This window comes from Hermetia illucens, chromosome 2, assembly GCF_905115235.1.
Source record: "Hermetia illucens chromosome 2, iHerIll2.2.curated.20191125, whole genome shotgun sequence".
NCBI classification, from domain to species: domain Eukaryota; kingdom Metazoa; phylum Arthropoda; class Insecta; order Diptera; family Stratiomyidae; genus Hermetia; species Hermetia illucens.
The window spans coordinates 171,418,747-171,434,336 of record NC_051850.1 but is presented as its reverse complement, the minus strand read 5'-3'; positions in this window follow the sequence as shown (position 1 = coordinate 171,434,336).

Here is a 15,590-nt window from a genome sequence, read left to right as displayed (position 1 = left end):
CCGAAAGTCTTTTACGCCTAGTCCTGTTTGTGTGAATTTTGCAGCCAAACATGTCACTTTATCCACTCAATCCAAGTCAAACTCAATAAATAATCAAGTAATCCATCAAAATATCATCTGGTATTTTTTAAGAGCATGGATTCCAGCGCGAAGATATTCTGCAACATCATTTTGCGAGTTATGGCTCCTTCGTGAATGTGCTGACTGCCTAGAAAAAATATTGATTTTCAATTTAAACACATGCTCGGTCGCGGGCGTGGAAATCATGATGAAAATTTTATTTTTTTACACTTTCATCCCTCTGGAGAGCATGCTATTCGTACAGGTGATTGTTCATATGGTTTAGAGACGGTGAACACTCATGAGTTAGCTATAATCTCGTCAGTTTGGGGTCCTTGAGTTCGGAGCATAGGGCTGACTGTAAATTGCCAGAAATGAAAATGTTTCCCGGAAAATCTCTTCTCCTTTTACCTTATACTGTTGGCTTTTTTCGGTGAAGCTAAATTCTGGCTCAGAGGATTATTCTAATGTTTGCACAATACATATAGGACTATGTGGGGAGGAAAACACGTGAGTTTGTTGAGGGAATTCTGGGTAGCACAGCACACTTCCTTGGTGCGTTTTCACACGTGGGTCAAAGGTCCATTCGTAAGGTAGCGCCGCAGGTTATTCAACTTCAGATGAAAGTAGCCACCTGTTCAGGAGAATTGCTGACCATATTTCACCTTTGGTACGTTGAAACATCCACGAATCGGTGGCGCTTTATTAAATTTTTTATCTGGATGCGTTGTACCACAATGCACTTGAGAGTTGTTGCTGAAGTGATAATGGAGCGTATCTTGTATGCAAAGAGGAATAGCGCTTCATTCTGAAAATTATTTACGAATATTTAAATTTTTAACGATGTCTTATGGCGCTAAGGTTATTGGGGTTCATATGTGTACTTACGCCTGTACGTTCATTGCGAGTGATTCGGTGAAAAAGGAAGCGTTTACTACATTCAAGGATGGAAAACTGCACTAGCTACTCCAAACACACGTTCCAAACACACATCCCTTTAAAATGCTCGTTACAAAGAAAAGTCGATTTACTGCTAGTTTCTAGTACAAGGGTTTATCCTGTACAAATGAGTGACTATAACGAACGTCCAAGCTTGTTGCACGTTCAAGGATCAAATTCATTCTTTAAAGCGGCGCCGTATCACGCCATGCCACAGACCACCTAGGAGGCAGGACAAGTGGTGCTCAGTATCCTTACAATACATTCCATTCCATCGGAGCAGATGGAGTGATTCTAGTGACTGTTGGGAAACAACAAGTACTTCTTATGATTTAACTTGAAAATTGCTTCCTTTCAACAGCCAACAGAATAAAGTGTGGAAATGTGTTAGGATGGCTGTAAATAAGTTGCTTTCTTGGTAATCTCTTTGAATCGTACCCTTGTGGATCTACTGTGCACACAATGAGGTTATACCATAAAACGTTCTTGTAATATGTGTGTACAAGTATATGCAAATATTGTTGGTTGCGTGCGCTTATTTCAGACTTTGTCATCATAAGCTTATGCCGTTTTTATGTGTGTTTATTGTGTGAAAGAAAATGGAGCATTGCACTCTCGAGAAAATGCAAGGCCATGAAAATGAATATTTCAGCGAAATAATTGAAGTATGTATTATGCTAAATTGAAAGTAACACTAATGAGGCCGCGGTAAAAACAAGTATATTAGTGTTGAAATGGAAATAAGGACCTCCTCCTGCTTCATATTCGGCCTTTCTCATCGTATGTATGAATATGGGATTAGGTCGTGATGTGCCGGTATACCTATCACGATCCCGGAGGAAGTGGGGTGTCATGGAAGGCAAGGCGGAAACCGTCTCGACATTTTGAAAATTTATGTCAGTCAAACCCCTTAAAAAATTGTGGCGCTTCAAAGAGATACTATTTTGCGATCATCATGGTGAAGTTTGAATTGTCAGAAGGAGGGAGAGGGGAAGGGGCTGTTTCTCTATAATTCCATTAAAGAAGTTATGGCCCCCAAAGTGGATTAAAGGAGGCTCCTTCACAGTGAAAGGATTTAATTTTGAATCCCCTGAAGGACGCAGGGGCGATCTCTAACCCCGTTGAAATAATGCAGCAGTTACTTTCCTTGAACAGTTATGACGTTTTAAAAGTGGGTATTTTAATATAACCAGCGTAAAGTTTGGTTTCATCATCATCATCAGCGGCGCAACAACCGGTATCCGGCCTAGGCCTGCCTTAATAAGGAACTCCAGACATCCCGGTTTTGCGCCGAGGTCCACCAATCCGATATCCCTAAAAGCTGTCTGGTGTCCTGACCTGCCTCGCCTTCTTTTTCTACCATAGATATTGTCCTTATAGACTTTCCGGGCTGGATCATCCTCATCCATACGGATTAAGTGACCCGCCTACCGTAACCTATTGAACCGGATTTTATCCACAACCTGACGGTCATGATATCGTTCATAGATTTCGTCGTTATGTAGGCTACGGAATCGTCCATCCTCATGTAGGAGGCCAAAAATTCTTCGGAGGATTCTTGTCTCGAACGCGGCCAAGAGTTCGCTATTCTTCTTGCTAAGAACCCAAGTCTCCGAGGAATACATGAGGACTGGCAAGATCATTGTCTTGTACAGTAAGAGCTTTGACCCTATGGTGAGACGTTTCGAGCGGAACAGCTTTTGTAAGGTGAAATAGTCTCTGTTGGCTGCCAACAACCGTGCGCGCATTTCATCATCGTAGTTGTTAGGTAGGAGAAATTATCAACGGTCTCAAAGTTGTAGGCTAAAGATTATAGTAATATACTATTATTAACTCTATTTGAAAGGATTTCGGTATGGGAGGTATGTCAGAGCCTAGGCACCATATAGTGGCAGACTTCCATTTTTTTCTGAGAATGGGTCCGTTAAAGAGATGATCACTTTTGGCCCCCGCACTCCCCACCTTTTCAATAAATGTCAAAACTAAGACCGACTTCGGAAAGTACTAATCGAGACCTTCCATTTGATACCCCACATGACTATATTTGGTGAAAAATAATTTTGCAACCCCCTTTTGCATGTATGGGGACCTTAAATTCCATGTAAAAAAATGTAATTTACTGTACACGTGAGCGTTCACAGTTCCCCCCTTTCAACCAAATTTTGTGTCAATCACTAGACCCGTCTTGGAGAAAAATGTGTGTGACGGACAGACTGACAGATAGACGGCCAGTAAACCGATTTGAATAAGGTTTTGTTTTACACAAAACCTTCAAAAGTCCACTTTTAGGGCTATTATTTTTTAAATGAAGCGACGGATACTATTTTTCATCGGGGTTGTAGGAGTGAGTCTTCATACCGGTTGATGCAAGGCCTACCTAAAGCGAATAGACCGTATAAGGCAGGTCTGATTGCGATGTGAACGCAATAATCCGGCCGAGAACTCATCCTCTAGGAATTCTCTTGAGACATATGAATGGGAGGGCTGACCCGGTTCCCATTATACGTACGGGCCTACTTCAGATGAGTCTGGTGCAGACCCTGATCTGATCGCGCTAGTTAGACCTCGAAGCATTCGCCCATTGCATCATGATCAGCAAGTCAATGTGAATACAGTCTCGTTTACCTTTTCGTCACCTTTGAGCATTGCCACCTAATAGACAGGAAGAAATCGAGTCAGAACTTTCTCACTGGCAGGCAATCGTTTGCGCAGAATTCTTGTTTCCACTAGGTCTTCTCATCAATATCCATTTCTATTATTATGCAGGTGTCTATATTTTTGATAGAATTCGGTAGTCTCGCTTCTGGTGCATAATGACATTCACACAAAGTGTCCTCCAACTTCAAAGCCGCTAAAAAATTCATTTTCAGAAGTATTCGGCCATCGTCTAGTCAGTAGACCAGTTCGCTCCACCTTGTCTCAGACGGCAGACGGTACATGGTGTAATACTGGAAACTACAGGCGTCTGATCGACCATTATCTTGCCTGAAGACTTTCTACGCGAGTTGCGAACCTTTTTGGCCTTTTGTGCTACCGGCCTCAGCAAGGCTTTCTACTAAACCTCGATTGCAGAAAACAACAGTTATTCTAAAGGCAGCGATCACAATTCCATTCGGCATCTTGGAATTCACCCGGTCATCAATGGGTCTCCGCAACATAGCCTTGTTGCTTCAACTGACCATGGAACATCTCCTATGGGATTTTAGCCCTGAGGACGGATGCATCAGATACCACTATCAGCACCTTCCCTCGAGCAGGAACTACTCTATGGTAGCTGGCATCCTCTGGGCTTTTTTCCAGGAAATTATCGAACAACGGGACTTGTTACAATGTCTACAATCGACGGATTTTGGCTGTCTTTGTTGCTTCGCGAGTTTCACCTATCATGGGTCTACGCTGCCCAGCCATACTCGGACAAGATCTCACCTAGATAAGCGCGTCACCCTGCAGCACCAGGTAGGCTTAGGAGGTAGGATTGAGATAGTAGACGTCCTCTCGCACACGTACGCCATTGCTATTCCCCCAAACATTGAATGAAATGCGGCAGCCGAAGATCAAACGATCTCCCAGAAGATCCAAAATGGGTTTGGAAAAGTGCCAAAACCGAGGAGATAGTAGGGAAGGAAGAGGGGCTGGTTGGGCACAGAACAAAAGTGCCACCAGCCTCACGAGTACGCACACTAAATATAAAGGAAGTCTCGCAAAATGTGCTCCTGTTCGCATGAAAGATGGAAAGTGGAACCTAGTTGGCTACCTTTACCAGAGCCGGCGAAGAAAGGTTTATCAGGAAATGCATGGCAGTCGTGAAGCATATGCGGTCTGCAACCTTTCTCCAGTAAAACATCAGTAAAGGAGTGAAACCCGAACTGACGGAACTGGAAGAATGGAAAGCAGCAATCGTTCTACCGTTGAGAACGTAGTGAGCGCTAAACAGAGTGCAGATAGTCCTTTGCAGTTTCCAGGGCACAAAAAAAGAAGGCAGAGAGGGATACGAAGAATTAAGTTGCCAAGTTGATAGAAGATTGGGTGCCTAAAGTCATGGCAGATTACCACTTTGAATTCTCGGGACCAAAAATCAGCTGCGGTGAAAGTTGTCGAGCAATATGTGAAGATCCTTCTTAACAGCGGGGAAATGATGATTGATTTGGTGGTAAGTAGAGTACGAATACGGGTGGCCTCCACCAAGTGTTATAGGTCCCTACACTAGGAGTACATGATCTGCCGGGGCCCTGACTGGAGGCAGCATGCGAAGCAAACACTTGCAATGATAAGGAGAGTTGGGTTCTTTGTAGGAAAAATGGCACGCTAGATTATAGCGTTGAACATATTGCATTCTTAGGGCGGTGTCCTGTTTTTAACGCGGAACTGGAAAGGGTTAGGATGTGGCTGAGATGATCTGCTTCTATAAATCAGAGTGCAACCGTTCACGAATTGTGATCGCATTCGCCGCGGAGGTAAAAGTTGTTTTAGTGCTAATCAGCGAACAGTACCAGTAACGACTTCCGATGGAAATGAATCCTTGAAATAGTGCTGAAACCAGGGCTCGTAGCTTTAAAGACCGGATCCACGTCAATGTTCTAGTGAGCAGGCTGTGAAAGACGTATTTCTGACATAACCTTCATGTCAGAATCACTGGTGTCGTATGTGAACGGGTGGCGAGTTGGGGAAGACTAATTGGCAGGGGACCATTAATACATCGCGTTCAAAGTAGTTGACGCTATCTCTCGGCTTGTACCAGCCTACCGCTCTCCTTACGCGTGGAGAATTGTGAAGGTGTGCGTATGGAAGAAGGTCTTAGAACAGGCAGAGCCACGGTGAAGAACACTCCGGGGGCTAGAGAGTTTGCACCTCACACTATAGTAAATTCAGTTAGGAACCTAATAATGGCAGCCTAAAGGGCCGAGGGCAGCCTTTTATGTATTGGTGAATGCCGGAAATCGCCGTTTGCACAAAGTTCGAATGACCGCAAGGAGGTATGCATCACAATGAAAAAGTACAGATCAATGAAAAGGCGATTCCTTAGTGGAACAAACACAAAGGCTACTGTTGGTACTGAGGTCATTCCCTACGAACGCCTTTCTGGTTGATATCAACAGCGTGGAAGTCGCCGAGTTCGATGGCCTGCATAGCTGATCGGCAATCTAGATTCGTGATTATTTCCTTAGCTAGAGTTTAAGCGAGCATTGAGGACGTACAAACTGCCTTCATCCAGATCGAGCAGGCGGCGCGAGATCTTGGGCTGCACATCAATGAAGGCAAGACAAAATATATGGTGGCAATGTCAGCACCGAAGACGAATCAACCAACAACATCAAACCGCACTGGTCAAACACAAACACGAAGAAGAATAAGGTTAGGAGAATACAACTTTGAGACCGTTGACAATTTCTCCTATCTAGGGTCGAAAATCACAACCGATAACAACTACGATGAGGAAATCCGCGTACGGTTGTTGTCAGCCAACAGAGCCTATTTCAGCTTACAAAGACTGTTCCGCTCGAAACGTCTCACCATAGGGTCAAAGCTCTTACTGTACAAGACTATGATCTTGCCAGTCCTCATGTATTCCTCGGAAACTTGGATTCTTAGCAAGAAAAATTGCGAACTCTTGGCCGCGTTCGAGAGAAGAATCCTCCAAAGAATTTTTGGCCCCCTACATGAGGATGGAGCCTACACAATGACGAAATCTATGAGCGATACCATGACCGTCCGGTTGTGGATAAAATCCGGCTCAATAGGTTACGGTGGGCGGGTCACTTAATCCGTATGGATGAGGATGATCCAGCCCGGAAAGTCTATAAGGGCAATATCTATGGTAGGAAAAGAAGACGAGGCAGACCCTGCCTAAGATGGAGCGATGGCGTAGGTCAGGACGCCAGACAGCTTTTAGGGCACAGCTTTAGACACAGCATGACTAGGCTGTGCATTCCCAGTGATTACGACGTTACATGCAAGGGGAATCGAGACAGAGTAAAAAGTTGGTGACTCAATTCACATTGACGAAGTTGCGAAGAGAAAAGAGAAAGATGGAGCCTACACAATGACGAAATCTATGAGCGATACCATGACCGTCCGGTTGTGGATAAAATCCGGCTCAATAGGTTACGGTGGGCGGGTCACTTAATCCGTATGGATGAGGATGATCCAGCCCGGAAAGTCTATAAGGGCAATATCTATGGTAGGAAAAGAAGACGAGGCAGACCCTGCCTAAGATGGAGCGATGGCGTAGGTCAGGACGCCAGACAGCTTTTAGGGCACAGCTTTAGACACAGCTTTAGACACAGCATGACTAGGCTGTGCATTCCCAGTGATTACGACGTTACATGCAAGGGGAATCGAGACAGAGTAAAAAGTTGGTGACTCAATTCACATTGACGAAGTTGCGAAGAGAAAAGAAAGACCCTTGTGTGATTTTATTAAGACTGCCCGACTCCAGCTAGAGCCAGGGCCCGACACTAGGTAAACAATTCTTTGGGACGCCACAAAGATTTCTGGCTTCAGGGTGGTAGAGTTGCTATCTTTTGAAAATCTGAGTCGGCTAGTTTCAATATCGTAAGAGTCTGTGGCATCACTTATATCTACTCACCAATGACGTCTTTAAGGCAAGGAACCTACATCTAAAGTAAGGAAAAGCTTGGTTCACATTGTGTTACGTTAGATCGTGCATGCACGGTTCAACTTTGCCCTATAAATTTCCAATAGGGTTCAAAATCAGACTACGCCGAAGTTGACTTTGACATTAACATTGACTTTGACATGATTAGTACCCATTGAACTTTCAGCAAAGTTAGCCATGTGCTTTGGGTCATCACCATGATGAAGAATTCATTCGTGAGGCTCTTGCTAACGTCCTTGAGGTAAAATTATAAATTGCAAATTATTTTTATACTCAGTTTGACCCATTTTTGTAACAATGAGGTGAATTCGCCTAAGAACAAAATACAAAAAGCACCCCCAACCCAGAATTAATCCCTCGTCAAACTTAACTGTCAATTTAATGTATTCCTTACCCTAAGGTTTGCCGGCAAGCCAGTGGGATAAAAACGCTGTATTTGAGTTGGTTCAATCATTAGCCTTTTTTGTTTCAAAAGAAAAATTCCTTAACACCATATGCTCTTTGATTTAGGGAAACAATTTCAGTTCACCTTACATTTCTTTATTTCAATACATTCGTGGTCGTTTGCCATCTGTCAAGGGGGTGGGCACATTTCGTCATTTCTGTTTTAAATTTCTGTGTAGATTCTAAACTTTGTACCACAAATCCATTTCCATGCTTCCAATTTTGATCCTAAAAAACACCAGGCTTATTGGAATATCGGTCTAGGGGTGCGTAAATACTGTGCCTTAGTAATTGGTTTTGGTTATCAGAATTTTTGATAAAAGGCCACTCGACTTTCGAGTCCCGACCTATTTTCAACAGATTCATAAACCATTGTAAAATTTTAATGAATTTAGCTAAAAGCAATTAGGATTACTCATATCCACAGGTAACATCTACGCTAAAAATTCTAAACGGATTGACAAAGCCTTTCATTGCAAACTAGCTCAATTACGTGGCGGCTTTGTACCGATGTATTTTGAGGACAATGTAAACGGAAATCTGCAAACGACATACTAGTCGTTTGCATAATCCTTGTTTGGTTATTGCATTATACGCCGGGAATTTAATTACGTGCCTATAACATACTCTGTAATGGATTTTATTTGACCTATTCTGATGAACGGTAAGGATGGGATCGATTGGATTTTGTACACTGCAATTGATTTCCCGGCTGAAGCACGCCTGTAAGGACGATGGCGGGTCTGCCTAATCCGATTCAAAAGTCCTCGGGTTAATCGAAGGTTCCTCATTCATATCACTGGACTAGGTATTTTAAGTTGTTTCCATAAAAGAGGAACAACAAGCTGGGACGTGCAACCCCAAGAACCCATCTGTATGTTTTGTGACACGGAGTTCCCGAGGAAATGGAGTTGTCGTTTTTAGTTTAGGGAGTATGGAACAATGTTTTCATAACACAATATTGACTCCACCTAGGGCAGAAACTAATATCCTTGGGGTTTATTTTCCAGAAGGTAATAGCCGATGTTGAATAATGGGCCTGTGGTTTATCTTCCAGAGTCCTTTCCTTTCATTGATGTATTGCTCAAGAACTAAACTTATCTAAATTTAATGTTCTCTCAACCTCCAAATTATGCAATAAATGGTAGATGCCATGTTTCAATAAAGGACATTCAACTTGTCCCATCTATTTGATCCGAAAGAAGTGGCCCACTATTTCCGAGAAGTTTATCCATTCATTCTGTTTTTTGCGTATCTACCACTGAGCTAGGAAAATGGAATAAAGTAGAAACTATTTTTAGCCGAAAACTAATACGATTTTCCGAAACCTGAAGCTTATACTTTATTAATTCTGTGGAAATTATCGTAAGCTTTCCATTATTCTCTGTTTTGTCACGAAATATCTAATCGCTTTCCCCTGAACGGTAACTTTGTTACCTGCCAATTGATGCTAGGAGGGTATATTCATAGCAATGAAGGCGTCTCATTGAAAGTTTAGCCAATTAGCAAAGTGATTATGGCCTCGAAAATTGGTAATTTCTATCGAGTGGCACACCTTCGCTCGACACTTTAGCGCCTAAGATTCGAAAGCAATCCAGCTGTACATATAAATTGTTGAATGGGCTTCACTATTTGTATAACTTCAACCCCCAGAGAGTGCAGGTTCATGCGAAACTAGAGAATATGGCATAGTGTCTCTCAAGGATACAGGATTGTGTGAAAAGTTTTAGTTCGTCACGAAATGGGGTATGTATACAGTATCGGTAGAGGACTTTGGAAAATTGAAGTACTTTCCAAATGAACATAAACGCGAATTACGCGTGTCATTTTTTCTCAATTAATCGTTAATATTCAAGAAGTTGATGGCAATTTTTCTTCATCAACAGGAAGAACTTTTTTGACTGAAATAATAGAAAGGATGAGGAAGTTGTGCGCAATACACGTGCTTGCATGTTGGTATATTAGGCAGAACCGGGAATTTGGGAGAGTCCTTTGGGATATTTTAGTCTCCCTCACGTCATGCACAAAGCCTCTTATTTCATGGTGTGTTGAAACTGCACTAGAATGGATCTGAAATCCAACACGTTAAGAAAACAAATGCACAATTAAATTACGAAAACGACTCCACCGCGTTCATTGCGCTGAAAAATTCAAGAACCGTATTTTACGATGGGGGATCCAGGAGAAATAAAAAAGGGTTATTTTTCCCATTTTCGTTCAGGAAATTTTCCAGAGGTGGTCAAAGGGTAGTGTAAGTTCTAGGGCGAAACGTGGATTGGCACCCACGACGAGCATAAAGCCTGGGAAACGCCTCCAGAACGAACACCAACAATTCCATTACCAAACCCTATCTCCACCTCCACGTGGTGGCTCCTAGGAACTCTTTTTTAACGAAAAGCTGCAGACGGAGAAGGATGAAGGCGAGTCTCCCGCGCCTAAAAACGAGTCAAATTGTATCAACTGGTCCTTCTATTTGGGTAGGGCTGATAACCCTAGAGGGAAAACAACTTGTTACGAAGCCACAACAGGAGCCTCGGACTGGACGGATAACACAACGACGAAGCCGGCAACGACAACGGAATAACGATTTGTGCATTTTCTCATGGAACTGCTAAGCAACACGCCGATACCCTGTCCCAATATAAGGCTGATGTAACAGCGTTGCAGGAGATGCGTTGGACAGGGACCGGTTTCCTGGCGAAGGGCCACTACACGATATATTATAGCGGCCATCCAGTAAACCATATGCTCGGAGCAGGTTTCTTAGTCAGCCAAAAAATGAAACCTGATGTTATCGGCTTTGAAAATATAAGCGAACGGCTATGCACTCTGCGTTTACGAGGCAGGTTTAGAAATATAAGCCTCATAAACGTTCACGCCACTACAGAGGAGACTGCAGAGTCGGAGAAGGATACCTTCTACGAGGCAATTGAGCGGACCCTCGAACCTTGTCCCAGATATGATATCAAAGTCATACCTGGAGATTTCAACAGCCAAATAGGGACGGAGCCTGTATTCAGGTGATACGTCGGCACCCATAGCTTACATAGGGATGCCAATGATATGGGACTGCGCATTATTCAGTCAGCAGTATCGCACGAAATAGTTGTTGGAAGTACCTGGTTTGTGCGCAAAGTGGTCGACAAATATACGTGGGCCTCTCCAGACGGGACCACTTTCAACTAAATCGACCACGTGCTGATTGAACACCGCCATCTCTCAGTCTTGATAAATGTCAGAATATATAGCGGGTCAATATACACTCGGATCACTATTTCCTTGGCATGGTGCTCCGGGCTCGAATCACAACGCCACCTACAATCCTCTCTGGAAATCAGGTGAGAGTGAATATTGAAGCCATTCAGAACATAGTCCTCCGTAACACTTATAAGGGGGAAATGGATGCAATAACCGCAGTTAACAGAGATCCTGGAGATCGGAAGAATGCAGCATACCGAGTAATGTTGCATTCTCAAAGAAAGCGGGCACACGCAGAGACTTATCATGAATTGCGTCGAGCGTAAAAACGATTTCACAGACGGAAGAAGGAAATCTAGGAGAACCAACAAGTCTGTGTACTAGAAAAGTACCAGGCGCGAAAGTTTTACCAACAAGTCAGCAGGATGATGCTTTATACCTTGATGCTCATCCTCCGGAGACAAAGAGGGAAATCTGATTTCCGACAGAATGGGTCTATTGGAGCGATGGGTTGAATATTTTGATGAATTTGTTAACAATTAAAATATCGGCGAGTTGGAGGTCCCGCCAGCTGAAGACGACGGACAAAGACTGCCAGCACGAAGCATAGAAAAAGCAGTCCGTGCAATCCATCGGCTTAAAAACCACAGGTCGGTAGGAGCTGATGGGATTACAGCCGAATTGGTTAAATATGGAGACGACCAACTACACCAAGTGGTTAATCAACTGGACTAGATGCAAAATCTAACCAGAACCTCAAGCGATTTGCTAACATTTTTTAACTGGTAAATGCCTGTTTCTGACATCCCAGGACTGTCCACTAGCTTTGCAATCAAACCCTATTTCAATAGGAACTGACTAAGCAAAGCAGGAGAGCTGGATAGGTTTAGTGTGAATGCCTGCACACCACCGCAGTCTCAGGGGAGAAGGTGAGGAAATTGCAGGAAATTTCCACTCTTGCAGATTACTCACTGAGGAAGCTATCACCATACCTGGCATTTAGGTATAAAATGTAAATCCAAAATGTGAGGAGTGTCCGGATAGCTGAGTAGTTAGAGCACAAGGCTGTCGTACGGAAGGTCGCGGTTCAAAGCTCACTGGTGGCAGTGGGATTTGTATTGTGATTTGACGTCGGATACCAGTCGAACAGCTGTGAAGTGAAGCGGATGAAGTGGGCTGAGGAAATGAACTTCTTCTTAGTGGAAGCAGGTAACACATCCTCGAGCGCTTCCCACAATTCACGTACGAGACTGCGTAGCGAGTCGCTGACCAGCACCGCTTTATAACTAGCAGCGACACAATACCGTCCACCATTAAGGAGCGTGTTCGACATGAGATCATCGTGGAAATTGGTGACCAAGAGTCGATAGGCCTAGAGGCGGTGCTTCAACAATACCACGCGGCACTGCAGGCAGCAGTTTTAGTAGAAGCACTCTTCTTCACTGTCCGGCTGAAGTGTCCGTTGAGGTTCGGGACGAATTCCAAAGAGCGTGCATAGAATTTTCGGAAATGGATCCTTTGCATAGACCACGTATTTCCAGGCTCTATGCATCTTCAGCAGCCGTTATTGGTATGATTGACCGAAGAGATTCACTATGGAAAATTCGTCTAGAACGTGGGCATGGCTTACTAAGGCAGGACATTGTTAGGCTGACTCAAATCAGCTCTGGCAGGGCCAGCAGACTGGTGCAGAATAAAGTGCAGATGATTTGCAAGAACTAAACACCCGTAGTTGAAACTCTGGATCCACTAAAAGAGAAACTTTCTGTCGTATGCAGTCGGTTGCGACGGAATGGCGAAAGCCTCTCCAGATGTGTCCAGAATGCATCATTCGCGAGGAACCGGCGGAGTTTTTTCAGAAAACTGAACGAATCCCAACATGGGGTCCAGACAATGTACTTTTCGGTAATGGAAGCGAAAGATTATTGGAATGGATTTTGGGGGTTACTCGCTAAGCACACTGAGTGGATCACCGTCAAAGGGATCCGCTATTCCACTATGTCGGTCATGCATTTGGCGGATGTTACCGAAGATCAATAATATTCTGTCGGAATAGCAGAAGCGCTGCCGAGTTGGATCAAGTAGTGGGTAGGTAGTTAGGTAACTAGAGGGCAAAGAAACCTATTTTGTTGCTATATCGATTATGCCAAGGCTTTGGATAGCGTCCTGCACACCTGAGTAATCGTTGTTCTACATTTGCGTCGTATTGATCCCAAACTAATAAAGTTTTTGGCGACAGTTATGGAAACGTATACGACTTCACAAGTGTACGCATCATCCAAACTCTGCCGTGGAGTGGATTAACCCGCATCGTGACATCGGAGGCAGGGGCGTAGCTGATGTGGTGACGCAACATCACTGCCAAATCGAATCTATGTGCGCTTATTTTTACAGCAAAGAGGAGGTCAGTACCTTGCATGCAGCTGTTTGCAAGGCAAGCTTTGGGCTGACACTACCTAAATTCAATGATCGATCTTTCAACCCTCTGGGTGGGATGAAGTCAAACAAAAAGCGGAATGACGAATGGAAGTCAAAGGCAATCCACGGTAAACATGTGAATTATCTTTGGCAGCCATTTGCCGATTTGCAATTGTCGAATAGATGGCTATGTGCTGGGGAGTTCTCTGCCAAAACATTTTCCTCTACATCTATTTTGCTAGGCCGGATAGTCCCATACGCCCAGAACATCATTGGCCCATACCAAAGAGGCTTCACCACAGGCACATCAGCAACAAATCAGACTTTCTCTCTGCGGCAAGCGATGGAAAAACTGCTGGAATGTAGACATTAGTTGCACCATCTTTTCATTGATTTTTAAGCCGCCTATGATAGCATAACCAGTGTAAAACTGTACACGGCCATGAGAGAATTCGGTATCTCGACGAAATTCGTAAGACTGGCTAGGCTGACCCTAACCAATGTTACCATTCAACATTGACAATGATCTACGACAAGAGAATGCCCTATCATGCGTCCTCTTTAACCTGGCCCTAGAGAAAGTGACACGGGATGCAGATGTAAATGCAAGAGGTACGATTCTCTTCAAGTCCACCCAACTACTGGCCTACGCTGACGATATTGATATAATAAGAAGAACAACCCGAGATGTACAGTCTATCTTCATCCAGATCGAGCAGTCGGCGCGAGATCTTGGGCTGCACATTAATGAAGGCAAGTACATGGTGGCAACATCAGCGCCAAAAACCAAAGAACGAATGACATCGAATCGCGCCGGTCAAACGGGAAGAATAAAGATAGAAGATTACAACTTTGAGATCGTTGAAAATTCCCCCTATTTACAACCGATAACAGCTATAATGATGAAACTCGGGCACGGTTGTTGGCTGCTAACAGCGTCTATTTCAGCTTTCAAAAACTGTTTCGCTCGAAACGTCTTACCATAGGGTCAAAGCTCTTACTGTACAAGACTATGATCTTACCAGTCCTTATGTGTTCCTCGGAGGCCTGGGCCCTTTGCAAAAAAAATTGTGAACTCTTGGCCTCGGCGCAAAACTGGGGTATCAGGAGTTTTTTACTAAGGTAGAGTTAGACCGGATACCAGTTGTTGCGCCCTTGTTAATGATGATTTCACATATCATGTAATGCTCATGAACTGACTGCGATCTTTAGGAGGATAGCTCTAACGGTGTGTTCTGCCTTCAAAACCGTCTCAAATGAAGCGGTATTCTTCATCTCCGGAATAATTACATCTTGGCAGATGAAATGACGAGTATGTACAATCTGAAATCAGTCTATGCTTTGCTGTAGAAGAAAAACACTGAAAGAAAGAGATCTGTAAATAGATGGCAGGAGGGTTGGACCACTCGGGAAGGGTCCGGTGGGGGGGCCTCTGATCTCTACCATCAAGAAGTGCTGGGAAAACAACATGGGAGGTTCATTATAATCTCACCCATATCGCCGGTACCTCGACAGGTTCAAATTGGACAATTCGCCCAATTGTCCAAGCCGCGAGGGAGTCCCCGAGAACCCACATATTCTTCCACTATCCGAGATTCTGGTTTGAGAGGAGAAACCTAGAGGAAACTTTAGGTGGAGCACTGATACCGGAAAATGTGATGAGGAAAATGCTAACATGGCAGGAGGATTTTGATACGATTAACTAAATGATCGCAACAAACCAGGGCAAACTGCGGAAAGGGGAAAAGGTCAAGAAGGCGCGGTTACGAACGACGCGCATAAAAGATAGGAGAAATAGCTAAAGGGAGGTATCTTCGCCGCATGATGTAATACCTTGTGGTAGCTCCACGGGGCAGAGGGAGTCGATGGTGGTTTTAGTGGGTAAAAATCCCACACTCTGGCGTGTCTAGGTTTC